Source organism: Myotis nattereri (assembly GCF_964212035.1).
Source record: "Myotis nattereri genome assembly, chromosome: 17".
NCBI lineage: Eukaryota > Metazoa > Chordata > Mammalia > Chiroptera > Vespertilionidae > Myotis > Myotis nattereri.
This window is the reverse complement of record NC_138092.1, coordinates 13,285,839-13,302,586: the sequence shown is the minus strand read 5'-3', so window position 1 is coordinate 13,302,586 and position 16,748 is coordinate 13,285,839. Positions and strand designations below refer to the sequence as shown.

The following is a 16,748-nucleotide window of genomic DNA, read 5'->3' as shown; positions in this document are numbered from 1 at the left end:
TTATAGTTCTCGACAAGATTATTGTAAAAATTTATATGAAAAGGGAAGAAGCTAGAATATCTAACACAATTGTTAAAAAGAAGAAAAACTGGGAGGGATCATTCTACCTGATTTTAAGATATATTATGAGGCTACAATAATCAAGACTGTGTGGAATTAGCAGAGGGATAGATACAAAGATCAATGGAACAAAATAGAGAAGCTGGAAATAGCCGCATATAAGTTAGTCAACTGATTTTTGGCGACTAAAAGCAATTCAATGGAGGAAAGACTTTTTTTTTCCTTCAGAAAATGGTGCTGAAATAATTGGGTAACCATAGGCAAAATCAAACAAAAAACACCTTATACAACTCCAAATGGATTGTAAATTTAGATATAAAACATAAAACTATAAAACTTTGAGGAGAAAATATTCAGGACCTGTGGCTGCATGAAGAGTTCTTAAAACATAATACCAAGGCATGACCTCTAAAAGAAAACATAAATCAATCAGATTTGATCCAAGTTAAAAATATTTGCTCTACGAAGGACTCTGTGAAGAGGATGAAAAGCTAAGTTATAGACTGATGGAAAATATTTGCAAAACACATACCTGACAAAGGACTTATAGCTACACTGTGTAAAGAACCTAAAACTCAACAGTTAAAAAAGAAACAATTCTATTTGAGAATAAGCAAAATAATTAAAAGAGACATCCTACTGAAAAGGATGTAGCTGTCAAATAAGCACATGAAAAGACATTTAACACCACAAGCTATTAGGAAAGTGCAAATGAAGATCACGATGAGCTATCTCTATCTCTACATACCCACTAGAACAACTAAAATTGAAAATAGCAATAATTCCATATGCTGACAAGAATGCAGAAAAACAGAATCTCTCATACATTGCTGGTTAAAATGGTACAGCTACTCTGGGCAATAATTAGGCAATTTTTAAAATATGGCTCAGCAATCACTCTCTTATGATTTACCCCAGAGAAATAAAAAACTACATCTCCACAAAAGCCAATATTCAATTTCTCCTTGAAGCTTTATTTGTAACTAGAGGCCTGGTGCACAGATTCGTGCACATTGAATGAAAATTATAGAGGCCAGGGGTGGTGGGTGGGGGACCATGGGATGTTGGCTCCAGGGCAAGTCCGGCCCATCTCGCCCACTCCCGATTGGCCAGACCCCAGCAGCAAGCTAACCTACCAGTTGGAGCACCTGCCCCTGGTGGTCAGCGCATGTCAGTGCAGTCGAACGGTCGGACACTTGGCTGGCTTTTATATATATAGACTAGTAGCTCTGTGCGTGAATCTGTGTGCCAGTAGCTCTCTGCAGGGCCTGGCCACTCCGCACCCGCTGCCTAGAGGCTCTCTGTGGCCCAGAGGCCCATCCGCAGCCGGGTGCGGAATGTTTGCCTAATCACCGGGGCAACGATGCAAGCGTTCCTCCCCCTGGCCGCTCCAAGCCTGCTGCCCAGAGGCCCCCCGCGGCCACAGTGGAACGCTTGCCTTGTCGCCACGGCAACAAAGCAAACATTCCGCCAGGCCGCTCACGCTGCCCGCTCTCAGAGGCCGCCCCGGGACTGATGGACTCTGGCAGGGCTGAGAGGACTGAGTGCCACCATCTTGTGATGGAGTGATGGTTAATTTGCATATTACCCTTTTATTAGATAAGGTAGCCCCCAAACAACTAAAATGTCCTATAATGAGTGGTCAAACAAACTGTGGTACATTCAAACCATGGAATACTATTCAATAAAATTGATGGACGAAACAGCTCTGATGGATCTCAAGAGCATTATGCTGAGTAAAAACAAAGCAAAACAAAAAACACAAAAGAACCCCCACCAATATATCAAAAGGTCGCCTATGGTATGTGCCAGGGCCAGCCTGACAGGTTGAGCCGGGCTGAGGTAGGGAGGTGGGAATTGAGAAAAGAAAGAAAGCCAGGAGAGCGGGGTCGGGAGGACTGCAGCTCAATCGAGGAACTGCAGCAAGTTTATTAACCACGCAATCTTATTTATACACAACACGCTGAATGGGAGGTCTGTCAAGAGGAATGTATTCTTTGTTCCTCTTACTCTCTAAGGGAGGGACAGAGCAGAAGGACAAATTCTCGGTACAGCAAATCTCAGTAAATAGTTACAGACTTCTTGGTAAGCCATGAAAGGCTGTTCTCCTTCTACAAAGGTTGCTCTCATTCTACTGATAACTGCCATCCAAACAAGTCTGGGAAAACTGTGTGGGTAAGGGTCCCAGCCTTGCTAGCCCCTTCAGGTGCAAGGACCATGTCAGCTTACACCTGGTCTCCAACAGGTATGGTTTAATTGATAAACATTCTAGAAATGACAAAATTGTAAAGATGGAGAACAGTATAGTGGTTTCTAGGTATAAGAGGTGAGGGCAGAGAGGATGGGTGTGACTATAAAATAGTAGCAGGAAGGAGTTTTATGTGGTGAGGAACAGTTCTGTGTCTTGATTATAGTGGTGACTACACGAATCTTCATATGTGATACAATGTAGAACTGTAAAAAAATGTATTACATATAGGTTTACTGAAACAAAACCATTCTTAGCTTTTGCTGTTCTTGAGCTTTATGTATTAAAAAATGTTATCATTTGTATGTAATTACCTGATACTTGCTTTTTTTCATTCATTATTTTCCTAAGGTTCACCTACGTTGTTGCATGCAGCTGTGATGTATTGATTTCCCCTGTTGTCTAATATTTTATTGTATGCATATGACTCAATTTATTGGCTCTCCTGTTGGTGGACATTTGTGCTCAATGTAGCTTCTTGCTGTTTTGAATAAAGCTGTTATAAACACTTTGTGCATATCTCCCAGTGCAAATATACAAGTGCTTCTCTAGAGAATAGAGGTAGGTGTGGATTTGTTCAATTGGAGGATATGGGAACATTGAACTTGGTAAGATTCATAAAATAAGGTTAAATTGTTCCCAAGTGTTTACATCAATTTATACTCCTCCCACTATCAATTTAACGTCCACTTTCCTGATTACAAATGTGGCTGTTCATATTTTCATATGCTCACCCATCATTTATATTTTTCTCCTCTGTGACAGTGTGTCACATCTGTTGCTCATTTTTCTATCGTGTTGTCTTTTTCTTAATGTTTTGTAACATTTCTTTATAAAATCGGAATACTGCTCTCTTGTTGATTTTGCATGTTGCAAAACTGTCTCAGATATTGGCATACCTTTTGTTCTCTTTATTGCATGTTTGTAGCAGATCTTAATAGTACAGTAGGAAAATTAATCGGTCTTTCCTTTTATGATGAACACTTCTGTGCCTTAAGAATTCCTTTCCCATTTGGAGGTCAAAAAAGATGTTTCATATTTTCTTCTTCAAGTTTTAACATTTTGCTTTTCACAGCTAAGTCCTTAATCCCTCTGGAATTGATTTTTGGCTATGACTCCTCATTGATTTTTGGCTCAGTAAATTACTCTAGCCTTCATGGGAGTTCTGTTGTCTTTTAATTCCAGCTTCCCTGCCATGTATGGTTCTATGCTTGCTCTGTCTCTTCAAATTGTGTTTTTCGCCTTTTGGTATGCCTGGCCATTTTTTCTTGATAGCCAGACATGCTGTACTGGGTAAAAGGAATTGCTGTAAATAGATCTTCAGTGGTGGCGGATAACAAAATGGAAGGTCAAATGAAAGGGCACTTTATACACTTGGAAATATATTTCATAAACAGTGTGTAAGTATTCTGAACTATTTTCCAAGAGGGCAAATCCAATGTTAATAGGAAGTTTGACTAAATGTAAAGACTTGGCTAACCAATATCTCTTGAACCTCAGCTCATTCATTCTTTTTCAGACATCTTCAAATAACTCCAGAGCTAGTGTTTTCCTCGATATACACCCCCAAACGCCAATATTCAGATTCCGATTCTTGCCGAACATTGTTGTTGTGGACATTTGTTGATTTTCTCCCCAATCTCCCCTCCCCCCTTTTCCTTTCCTCACAGGATCTGGAATATCTTTCCATGTGATTTTTCTTTGGAATGATTCTCCCCTCATTTCCAGGGAATAACCTTACTTAATTTAAAGTCGTTCAGCCAAGTATGGTGACTGGTTCAGCAATGGGCAGTCTGAGTGACCTCGGTCAGAACTGGGGCAGCCAGCATGCTCACCCTGTCCCCTTGGAAGATGGATGCGTGGTCTTCAACTACTGCTGCTGTTGGTTTTGTACCATGAGGGGAAGGCAGCCGGAAGTTCGAGTCAATCTACAGAGAACACCTGTGCCCAGAGAATGGCAGAGACTCAAATGATAGGATGAACTCTGGTTTCCCAAAACGAATCCTCCATCTGTTGCCCCTCACCCCCCCACAGTTTAAGGAACCAAAATATTTTTTTTGTTATTTATTTGTATGAGTGAGTTTGAGTTGGGTTTTCTGTTATTTACATCAAAAAGATGACTGAAGGATAGTTTCTATCTGCATTGTAGGGAAAATATATATATATATTATTTTAACATGTTATTTATTATTTTAATAATGTATATACTAAGAATAACATATTACTTATATAGTCACATATTTATCACATACATATGTGTATATACACATGAATTTGGTCTAAAGTTTATAGTCCTTCCAGGATTAAAGCCATAGGCCTGAATGTTACTAAGAGTGCCTGTTTCTCCCCATTAAAAGTTGCCTAAATAGCATCTATCCAAAGGACTTTAGACTGTGAAATGCTAGGACATGAATCCTACTCTTTTGGGGACTGTACCTCCTACCCCCTGTGATACAAGACTCACTCTGAGCACTTTGAGCCACAAAGACCAATTAGGCTGAAATATGTCAGTGTTCTTGTAGGTGTGTTTCCTGTTTCCTGTTGGCAAAGCAACTTCAGAGGAATTAAAAGTAACAGCCTTACATAAACTGCTTTACCGAACGGTCAAACCTTCAAGTGACATATTCGTTAATTATGCGCGGTCTCGGTTGCAGGGCCACAGAGCTGCTGGTCATAGGCTCAGCCGTGAACCCAGGAGGCCCCGGGACCCAGGCTCTGCGCGGCTGCGTACTGTGAGTGACTTTGTTAACCTCTCCGAAGGCCTGAGTTTCCATTGTGCCGATTAAGATTCAGAATGCAAAGTTATTCCGTCCTAGTCGGGTTGCTGTGTGTTTATATGTTTTGGTGTTTGGTAAAAGGAAAATGCTAGCTTATGTGTGTCATTAAAGCTTCATCAGGAGGTATACATTTCCATTTTTAACTCTTGATAAATTTATGTTACTGAAAAGAAAACTATGTACTCATTCTAATTTTTTTTAAAAAAAATTCTGTTTTCTTCTATGGTGACTCTGGTTAAATAGAAACGTTATTGAAGTGTAGGGAATCTACTTAGAAACAAAACAGGATAGCTGGTAATGAAGTAAAAACCTGTCTTGCTTCCTGGAAAAAAAGGCAATATGCATGGGCCCCTCCTTACTTTCCCAGGGTGCTCACTGGGCCTGGGACATGTAAGAGGATCCTGGGCAGCAAGCAGGTGGGATGTTTTCTCATTCAGAAAAGGTTCTTCTGAAATTCTACTCTGGTACAATTAGGAAAGCAGCAACCACAATAGTGAATTTCCTGTTAAGACAAGAACAGTATTACTTTCCTAATGTGTGGATGTGGGTCTCAGAAGCCAACTCATTGAATATTTAGGAAATTGGCTTTTCAGAGAGGGAAATCTGGTAGATGAATTTTGTGGATATTTTTTCAAAATATGCTTGTGGCCGCAAATGGGAACCAGCCAAGATATGTAAGCAAGGTAGTGTGGCTTAGGCCCTGGTAACATGTTTTGTGGCTGTTGGTAAATGAGGCATGGATAGTAATCGAATATTTACTTGGCCAAATAGTTTTATATGAGGAGTAAATGACAAAAATAAAATAAATGCGGGCAAGAACCAAACCTCATTTTGTATTTTACTGCTATTATAGGGGAGGGAGAGAAGTAGATGTAAAATGAAATGTACAAGTACTTGACTCAGCCCACTTCCTTTATCCCCATCAAGCTCCTGGTTTATTAAGCACTAGAGGCCTCATGCACGAAATTCGTGCAAGGGACTCGGCCCTCGCAGCCCCGGCTTCACCTGGACGGTCGTCCAAAAGGATGTCTGGAAGGACGTCCGGAAGGTCGTTCGGCTGTCCGGTCTAATTAGTATATTACACTTTTATTATTATAGATTTGGGGAGCAACATGGCTGGTCTGAAGGACACCAGAAAGTGAAAGTACAAAGTCTTTATTCCAAATTTGGTAGGCCAGTTCTCTTCATGAGATCTATGGGACAGTAAAGAAATATCTGAAGTTATGCTAAGCAAAATCTAAACTTTTGTTGTTTTCTCTCTGCTCGTGACATTGAGAAGTAAGTCTCAACTCCAAAGCATGTCTCCTGGAAGCCAAGAGAGAATTGTACATCAAGTTGGTAGGGATCCAGCAGCTTGATCGGCCTTTTCTTCTTGTCATAATTCTCTGGTTGAACTACATATGGATAGCACAACCCTACCAGTAGATATGATAGTAGCCATTGCATTAGTTCCTTGGATCTTTCTAACATCACACTAAAGAATTACAAGAAAATGCCGGGAGACAGTAAAGCCCGAGTATGATTCAACATAAGAACCTCTCCTGGGACCTGGAGGTGGAGAGAACCAGCGTCTGCTCTGGGCCTCTGGGCCTTGCTGCTGCTCCTCAAGCATCCAGGTCTCTCCTCTGTGTCTGTGATCTCAGGGGCAGGGGATTCGTCACTGGCGACTCCCTTCTCGAGTGAGCCCCAAATATAAGCTCTCCTTCATCCCTGTTGTATGTGGAACAAGGAGAGGCTGCAGGAGTTCGTGCTGCAGATTTGAGGCATCTGCCCGGCCCACAGGAGGACAGTTGGGATGAGAAAAGGACAGCAAAGCTCCAGGCAGTGAATGAGCAGCTCCCCTTTGGGCTACTGCTGGCCCGTGTTAGTAGTGAACAAGGCAGCGGGCAGGGGATCTCTTTAAGGAGGCTAACCTTCCTCGCGGGGCTCTCCAGGAGGGTGGCCTAGGTTAGCAAACCCTGCCCCCACTTCCAGGGGGTTCAGGAACCCTGTTTAAGAGTTCCATACACTCGCATAAAAATGGGCCAGCGACAGGGATCCTGATAACAACCGGTAGGGAAGATATATGCAACGAAACTATTTTCAAGTGAAGTACATAAATAAGTTTCTGGTTTACAATTATTTCTGATTTCCGGTGGTTTAGTTGTCTTTCTTTAGCTCCTTTAGGCTAGAACCCTTTTGTCTGGATCCCCAAGAATTCCATACCCTTCCCCAAGGCTTCCTGTGTGACTATCTTCTTAGTTACATGATATTACATGGAATCCTATTTTTCTGCAGTTCTCTGCACTAAAGACCTCTTCCTTGCTCCTCCTCTTGAAGAGAATACTATCTGAATCTTCTTGGCCCCCAAGTTCACTACCCTTTTTCAATGTCCCATAAAATCCCCTCTATCAGAAAACCCCTATTTTGTCGACAGAGTATCTTTCGTGCGGGGACAGTAATGGGAAGAGATTATTTCAGAGGCTGAGAGCACAAGACACCAAATATCTAGAGGGTAATTAAAATACGCTTCCAGATGTTTTCAAATGCAGACATAGAAACAAATACTCATTATCCAAGCAATTGATTTCCTGACCACCATTTTCCACCCAGTTATGTTCTTAATGCTCACACAGCTAATCAATTAAGTGGGGAGTGGGGGTGGGGGGAGGAAGCACATTACTTTTTTATTAGTATGTAGAAAAAGAATAAAAAGCAGTTGATTTTTCAGTAATTTTGCAACAAGCTCTTTTAATGTTGTAGACTTGAGAGAATGATGATTTCTCTGAACCAAAAAGTATCAATTAAGCCCCCAACTTGAGTCCAAAGAAGAATGATACAGTAGAACATGGACTCATCTATTTGGTAGCAGATTATAGTCCTAGAAAAATAATTCATTTATTCATTCAATAAATATTGGTTGAGCGCTTGCTCTCTGACAGGCACGGTGCTAGATGAGGGGATATTAATGGGAAATGAGGCAGGCATGGCTTCTGCCTACAGTTGAGTGGTATGAGGTGGGAAGAGATATTAGTCAAATAACTACACAAATTTTATTTTACAAATGCGGTAAGTACTATGATGAAAACCGAACCAAACACGAGAAACTATGAAACTATAAAATACAGGCACTGCACCTAGTGGAGCGGTGATCAGGGAGGCCTTCCGGAAGGAAGCTGGAGGGCTGGGGGTGGAGGGGAGTGCGCTGGGCAGAGGCTCTGAGACAGAAGAGAGCGTGGAGCGTGCTGGGAACTGAACCATGGCCAGTTCAGTGAGGAGCAATGGGGGCATGATGTGAGGGAAGCTGGGAAGGTGGCAGGGGCAGGCATGGGAGGCTCAGTAGAGAATGACTGAGTGAACATGTGCAGTTAATAACATGCAGTGAGTCCTATTGCCTCCTGTCACGCGTGTGAAATAAAAGACACCTGCAATTGTATAATGACTCTGCTATTTGGGAGAAGATTTCATTCATTCATTCATTCATTCATTCACTCACTCATTTAAACACAGATAAAATCCTTGTTCACATGGATCTTCACTTCTGGTGGAGCAAGCGGATAATATGCAATTAGCAAATATATAGCTGGTACGCTTTTGTTGATGCGTAAGTGGTATAGGTTGGTTATTAGATGGAATTTAAAAAATAATTTTAAATATGCATTGCATCTAAGCATGTAGTTATGTGAAGTTATATTCTCTAGCAGTGCAAGGACCATGCTCAGCACCGGTGTTCTTCACAGTATCAGTTTGCAGTCAAAGGCCTTGGAGAAATCCCAGGAGAGGAAATTAGAGGCAACCTACAAGATTGGTATCTGTTCTTGTTGCTGAGGATCTAGTGGTGGTACCGCTAACCGACCCTTCATCTTACCACCTCTTCCTGGCGCGGTGGCGGAAGGTTGAGGGGACAATGTAAAAGCAAGTGAAAATAACTAAGATTAACACTGATTGAGCAGGATCTAAGGCAGTGATGGCGAACCTATGACACGCGTGTCAGAGGTGACACGCGAACTCATTTTTTGGGTTGATTTTTCTTTGTTAAATGGCATTTAAATCTATAAAATAAACATCAAAAATATAAATCTTTGTTTTACTATGGTTGTAAATATCAAAAAATTTCTATATGTGACACGGCACCAGAGTTAAGTTAGGGTTTTTCACAATGCTGACACGCCGAGCTCAAAAGGTTCGCCATCACTGATCTAAGGGATAGTGTTTCAGTCTTCCCATTTTTTACAAAAAGAGCTCAGTATATCTTCTCATACACTTCATATACTTTACACATTTTGCATATCTACTGTCTCTAAAAATAATGTTCGCATTTTACAATCAAGGGACACATTTAAGTGGAAGTATTTCCTTGCCACATTCTCAAAAGCTATTCTTTAATTGATGGTGCATCTTAAAATCATCATGACTTACAACTCAGCAGATAAGACATGTCTGGAACCTTGTTTGAGTCTCCAGTCATGCCTGTCTTTTCTGAAGCTCTGCTTGAAGATGCCCTGATGACAGTGTTTGCATATCTGTACATAAAGCATTTCCACGGATGGGGTTAAACCAGGGCTCCTGTGAGGGTCGCCTTCAGGTCTCACTTGCAAAAATCAGGGGAGGGGGGGCGGTAGTTCATTGTATCAAAAGGAGGCATAGATCCTTTCTGATTGGTGTTTCTAGTTTCTTGGGATATATTCCTAGAAGTGGGATGACTGTGTCAAATGGGAGTTCCATTTTTAGTGTTTTGGGGAAACTCCATACTGTTCTCCACAGTGGCTGCACCAGTCTGCATTCCCACCGGCAGTGCATGAGGGTTCCTTCCAGGAACTTCCTTGTTCCTGATGTTCAGATTATATGAATCATCATTGTTTTCATATATGCCTAGAGGAATGATGGGAATGTATTGGTGTGATCCTTGAGTTCAGGGTTTCTCAACTGCAACCCGTTGGACCAGATCATTCTGGTGTGAGAGTGACAACTGTATGACACCACAAAAATAGCTTTTTAAAAATGTCCTATTCAGTGCAGAAGGGTCAGTGCCAGCAGTACCCCCACATCCATCTCTAAGCATTGTCCCCTGTTTCCTGGGAGAGGCACAGTCACTCTCCGTGGAGAACCACTGCTTTAGTACATCACGATCAGCGAGTGACTCACAACACCGTGTTTTAGCTTCGCACTGTAGTCATAGCATTGCAAACACGGCCAATTCTAAACGCACAGCTTTCAGCTTCATAGGATGGTATCTTTATAACTCTCTAGTTCTTACATCACAATTTCAAAAAGTATGAAACCAGAATTAGAAGACTGAGTAATTAGATTTTTATGGAGCAAATGTGTGCATTACTAACGTGGTAATATTTCCCCCCTGTGGGGGAGAGAGCAGACCGTTGTAGAGCCTTCTTTTATTTGTTAAAACTACATTAAATTTTACCCTCAAAATTGAAAACTTACTTAGTAGCTTATCTATTTTTTTAAAGGTACATTTGTGGGAATCTTAATGCTGCCGAACACTCCAAGTCAGTCAGTTGCAAGAATTAATAGCCTTTTGATGACACACAGGAACTTAAAATGAAGCACATTGAATGAGTTCAAGTCTAGTTTATAGGGAGCTGAGAACAACAGAGAGAGAGAAAAATGCCTTTGGTGATGGTACTTGACATTGTAGTGTAAGCTTCTGTAATGGTATGTTACTTTAATGTTCCGTAATCTCTGTGGTTTAACCAGAGTCTCTGAAAACAGGAAGAGTGTGCATCCTCCCATCACTGTTAAGCTAAGAAATGGCATTTCCAAATCGCTGTCATCACCCAGGATTGGACCTTTTCAAGTGGCATTTGCTATGCTGTGGAGCCCGGGCAGACTTAAGATTACACAAGTTTACTTAGACATATGACTATACTGTATGACACCATTATAATAACTTTTTAAAAGTTCATTTTTACTATTATTATTTACTTCACGTAAAGACATCCTGCCTCAAGTGATGCCTATAGAGACCAATATACGAATGAGACCAATAATGTTTGGTAAAATGGAGCTTTCTTTCGCGTCACTGTCACATTCAGGAATATTTGGTAACTTCCAATTGTAAATGAAGTTCTAATTCTCTTCCGTGGCATTCGAAGCCCTCTACTAACTGGCTGCAACTGACCTTTTCACATTTATCTCCTTGCTTCCATTTGCCCCATCCCCATATCACACTCCAACTGCAATGAACCAGGCGGCCCAGGACATCCCTGCACTCCTTCACCTTCATACCTCTTCTCATGCTGTTATCGCTACCCCTTCCATTCCAATCCACCCTTAGAAATCACTTCTTCTCTGTATTGTTCCAATTTGAGTATATGTGCAGAATATGTGCCCCCTATGTTCATTGTGGTGCTATTTACAGTAGCTAAGATTTGGCAGCAACCCATGTGCCCATCAGTAGATGAGTGGATACAAAAGCTTCCCAAACTATCTATTGGAAGGAGTAGATTTTTTTAAAAAAAGTTTCAATTCATCACAGACCAGTATGTGTCCTCCTGCCCGTGACCAGTGCTGAGATCCCGCCATGGGAAAATCGTTTTGCAAGTTTGGCAATCATTCAGTGAGGCCAGGTGTGTCCACTTGGCCACACATTCCACTTAGTCACACACTGGGTGTTGCAACAATGCCCAACTGCTGTAACCGTGTCAAACCAATTACTTGAAATATCTGTACTTATCCTGTTGCAGTCTGATAAGGTATATAGTTCATGGGGTAGTGCTGGTCCACAGACCACACTAACCAGCCCTACCCCAGACTCTCAGCTCCATGAGGACAGGACCTACGTCTGCTGTTTTCATCATTATAATCCCAGCACCTGGCATTGCCTGTGGCATCGTCAGCACACTGATTGCATGTAGTACCATCACACTACAGAGGTCAGTGCTGTCTCCAAAGTAGCTTGGATCAGACTTTGATCCCTTTTGAGTGCCCACAGGATCATCATGCCTTATTGGCATCAGGAAATAGAAATGAATGAGAATATTAGACTGATGTATTCTTGAAATACATGCTCTTGAGTATAAAATGTACTGAAAGAAAACGTACCTTCAGCCTCCTACTGTTGGTATGGCCTTTATAAACGAAGCTCACTTGATCAATAATTAATTTTCTTTCACTAGATAGTTGCAAAAATTCACTTCAGTCACATTTAAGTGATATAAAGGGGAATTTTTAAAAATCTAAAACATGGAGCCTGTTAAATAGCAACATTGAGAAATGGTCTCAGAGAATGTGTTCCTAGTAGGAAAAAAAAAAGCAACCCACACAAAAAGGCTATATTTAAACCTGAAATGAATTTTTTTTTAATGCAACTCAAGGGGATACATTGTCACTCTTAAGCAGTCCAAAATTGTGTTTCTGAAAATGAGAATCACATGGAGTTAGTTTAACATCTTCCACTGTAATATCTACTGGGGGGAAAAACACCTGAGACCCGAGTAACATTTTTCAAAGTTTAAAATGTGGCAGATTCAAAAGAAATTACTTGACAACGCTATTTGAACACAGCTCCCAAACATTTCAGTGCTTCGAGCGTCTTTCTGAAGGGTAGAAGTAGCTGCAGTTGAATGGTCATATTTTTTCATTGCATATTTCATTGTATGAAAGTTAGCAGCCAAGAAAAACAAGGACATTTACTATATATGTTTTTCCTACCCTTATTAGCCAATTACTTTTCCATGGAACATTTGTTATTTCTGGGAAACATATGGCATATGACCAGAACCATAATTAGTAACAGTTTGATGTTATAGGAATTCAAAATTTGGCTATTTCTAGCTTCATTAGATCAGGGGCTCCCTCTGAAATATAAAAGCAGTGCATAAAGATCCTAGGAGTGTATTCTGGAGTTGGCTGTTTCTCCCTTCATAAACCGAGGTGTTTGCTTATTTTAATTGAAAGGAGAGGTGGTTGAAGACTCTGGCAAATACTTCTACAGCTCTGCCCCAGAGCCAGAGGTGCCAGAAGGAGTCACTGTGCTAAGCATGTTACATACATCAACTTATTTAACCATTGCAACAGCAGGTGAGACGCAGAGGCACGGAGACATTCATTTGCCCCAAGTCATCTCAATGGGAAATAGTGTTATTGAGATTCACCTACGGAGTCTGACTCCATCCAGACGCTATGCTCTGACTGATATACAGCATTGCTTATCTGAAGAGTTGAAAAGTTCCGGAGTTCCATTGGTGGAATCCTGCTGAAAGGTTATTTCTTTATTGCAAATTACTTACGCATAATACTTACTTAGTATCTTGGAAATACTGAGTTAGTGGGGAATACTGGGTACCGTGAATTCTGGGTAACTGAGAATTTGGGGTAACCAGGGAATGCTGGGAAAAAGAAGCAAGAAGCCATTAGTTGGCAGCTAAATCTGAGCAACTTCTAGTATCTATAAACCAAAGGACTGTTGTCATCAGTGCGGGATCTGGGACTGGCCTGCAGAGCAGCCACCCTCACACAGGATCCCCCAAACCAGGGTTATCTTTGGATCAGGAAGATAAACATGTGTAGAATCATTTTACTCCAAATGTTGAAGTGTATTTAAAATTCACAATTTTCTAGCACTTGTTACATAGACAAACACAAGGTTGGGGAGGAGACATTTCATGGAAAGAATGTGTGCTTACTTATGAATTCATCAATTTTTTAAGGCTTGAGGGCGCTGTGGGGGCGTGAGTTAGCAGAGCGCCCACGGATTCCCACGGAACATTCACCGCTGAGTTCTAATCCGCTTCCCCGCCGGGCACACAGGATAATCACTTCTGCTCCATGTTGGAAGCCGTAGTTGCCGAGGCTGATTATTCACAGAAATAAGAAAGCATCTCACGATTCTCCCAGTGGAGTGCGTCCCATCCTGTGTTGCTAATGGAGTTATGAAGGGCTGGAAATGCAACGTCACTTAGCAACATGCATCAGAGCATTTACTCTTTTGAGCAGCAGTAGCAATGAGTGTGTCTTAGAAATGTCCTGGTGGGTACCTTCATTTTCCTTTCCTTTTCACTTGCCATTGCTTGTGTCCATTGCCATGGGAATAAGCAGAGTGCTTAGACTGTGGTGTGGTGGGTGGGTTTAGCCATGCCCCCTGAAGTATCGAGATCAGCCCTGAGAGCTGGCATTCGTCCACCCAAGAACCAAAAGGAAGTTAGGCTGTAGGTAAGGAAACGCAGTGAAAGAGTCCTTCAACTCTCTTGTTCTATGTAGGGCTCTAATTTTCACCCCTGGCAAGTATGTGATGGTGGGGATGTCACCCCCATGAGATGTGGGAACCTGCTGTCATCCTCGCCAGGCTTCTTGTTTTGCTGGCCTGGCCTTTTGGGCAGTGACTAGAGTCCCTAATAACCAAAAGCGAATGTTATTTCTATTTCCTCCTAATGACAAGGCAACGCTTCCACTAATCACAGTGCCCACACTCCCCTGTCATTTACACTTCACCACGGGCGTTGGAGAACAAGTTGATGTTGCGGGTGAATTTGATTGGATGGACTTCTACCCAAGCCCTCCTAGCTTCTCCACCTTGGAATCGTAGATGTGCCTCTGGGAATCCTGGCGTTCTACCGTCTCCCCTCTCTGCCTCCACAGTCACCCTGGGTAGGTCTCTTAAATCCTGGTGTCCTAACCTGACTTCTGCTTTCATGTAAAGCAAGAAATCCCAGGGGCTGAGGCCATCTTGCAGGAAAGACTGACTCTAAAAGGCTCGACCAATCATGGAGGGACAGAGAGGCCAGGGTTCCCCACATGAAAGCAATGGGGAAGGATGGGTTCACCACTAGAACAGAGGCAGCCACTCATCCTGGAGCGGGAGATGTGCCGCTTGCGACCGCCACCCATGATTGATGTCTGCTCAACCCCAAGACCGTGGAGGAGCTTTGGGGATTTGAATTAGTCAGCAGAGTGTTGGGTTCTTTGTCCCTCCCGAGGAAGGTCCTAGAATGTGCGCCTCTTCCTCCTGCAGGGTCCGTTTTCTGGTCTTTTCACATCCTTGGCTTTGCTTTTACTTTGTTGTGTCCTGGATCACTAATTACTTATGGATCCAGTCCCTTCTGTGCCCTTGCTAATTGCATGTTTTGGAAAATTGCGCCATGCTGGCTTAAATAATGAGGAGAGAATGAAAAGCCTGAGAGGTGCTAGGAAAGATAGAGAGACTTTGACCATTGGGAATCCAGCAAATATCACTCACATATCTGTTTACCCTCGTAACCAGGGGATACAGACCACTGGGGTCAGGGGTCGAGAAAAGATACAATGAAGTGATAAAAGGGACAGGGTCAGCAAGAAGGTCTGTTGCTGTGGGAGGAAATCCTGTCTGAAGGCTGTACAGGCTGGGCAGCCCCAGCCAGCTGGGGCCTCCTTTCGGGGAAGGGGATTCCCTGAAAACAGGGGGAAGGGCCAGGACTTTGAGGTCCACACCACGAACATCTGTGTCTGGACTCTGTTATTTACTAACTGTGGGCCTTGGAGCAAATGCCGGCCTCTGGGAGCACCTGGCTCTTCACCTGTGGGAGGAAAAACAATAGTACTCGCTCGGCTCCCAGGACTGTGGCGAGGAGCAGCTGGGTCAAGTGGTGTCTGGACCACTTCCTGGCAGGTCACCCTCTGAGCTGGCTAGCCATTATGATTATGCAGTTATGTTGTCAACTTAATGACGTAACAATAATAAAGCTATCAGCAAAGGCAAGGTACTTACCCTGACACGGCCCAGGAAGTGCTGGCTTTTGAGTATGCTGTGGGAGAATCATTATTCCCATTCCTTCCTTTCTACTTTTTTTCCTGGCTCATTTGTTTCCCCCCCACCCCCCACGGCCTTACCCCTCTCTCGCCTTCACTCTTCCTCGCAGGAAGGGAAGAGGAATTTAAAAATTGGATAAGAAAAGTACAGCTGTTCCGCTGGGGCCTTTGGTTGTTGGGCAGGAGGCCCCAAGACCACAGCTGGCCAAACAGACAAACAAACAAACAAAAAAACCACCCTGGAAACCGTTCCCAAAGTGCATCCTATCATCCCGTACCACCACTTACCATTTAGACATTGGCGATTTGCAATGGAAGATTCTAGATTTTTCTTCCCCATTAGATGTAATCTCCTAGATACAAAGATTTTTGTGCCTTTTGTTTACTGCTAATTCTCTAGTTTCTAGAACTATGCTATGCATGTAGTATGTGTCCAGTGAGTGAATATTGGTTGAGGGAAGGATGGGGTTTGGAGGGAGGAGGGAAGGAAGGAAGAAAGGGAGGGAGAGAGGCGAAGAGTAAGGGAAGGAGGGAGGAACAGAAGAAGGGAGGACTTTACCCAACAGACTTGAGGCAATAAATAAATAAATAAATGTATTAGAAGGGAGATCATCTTGTCTCGTCTAAGGGGTTGACAGAGGAAGCCTGAAGGTATTCAAGTCAGTGAACGTTAGTGAGCACCTCCTCTGTATCTGGCACTGCACCAAGTGGTAGGGATGTAATAGAAAAGAAGTGCTCTCCCAGCCTGTGTGGCTCAGTGGTTGAGCATTGACCCAGGAACCAAGAGGTCGCTGGTTTGATTGCTGGTCAGGGCACAGGCTTGGGTTCTGGGCTCAATCCCCAGTGGGGGGCATGTAGGAGGCAGCCTGTCAGTGATGTTCCTCTCTCATTGATGTTTCTATCTCTCTATCCTTCTCCCTTCCTCTCTCTCTCTAAAAAAA

At 42.6% G+C, this 16,748-nt stretch overlaps 1 protein-coding gene across 26 annotated transcripts in view; it reads left to right on the top strand.

Moving 5' to 3' along the window:
- NCALD (neurocalcin delta) overlaps positions 1–16,748 on the top strand; it is a 295,519-nt gene that overhangs the window by 159,910 nt on the left and 118,861 nt on the right. For 16 of the 26 annotated variants that reach the window (XM_081111169.1, XM_081111153.1, XM_081111166.1 and 13 more), the window contains one exon: positions 4,963–5,040. The exons of the other annotated variants lie outside the window; for them this stretch is intronic. The gene's annotated coding sequence lies outside the window, so the exon portion shown is untranslated. The remainder of the gene's footprint in view (positions 1–4,962; positions 5,041–16,748) is intronic. 26 annotated transcript variants of the gene reach the window in all.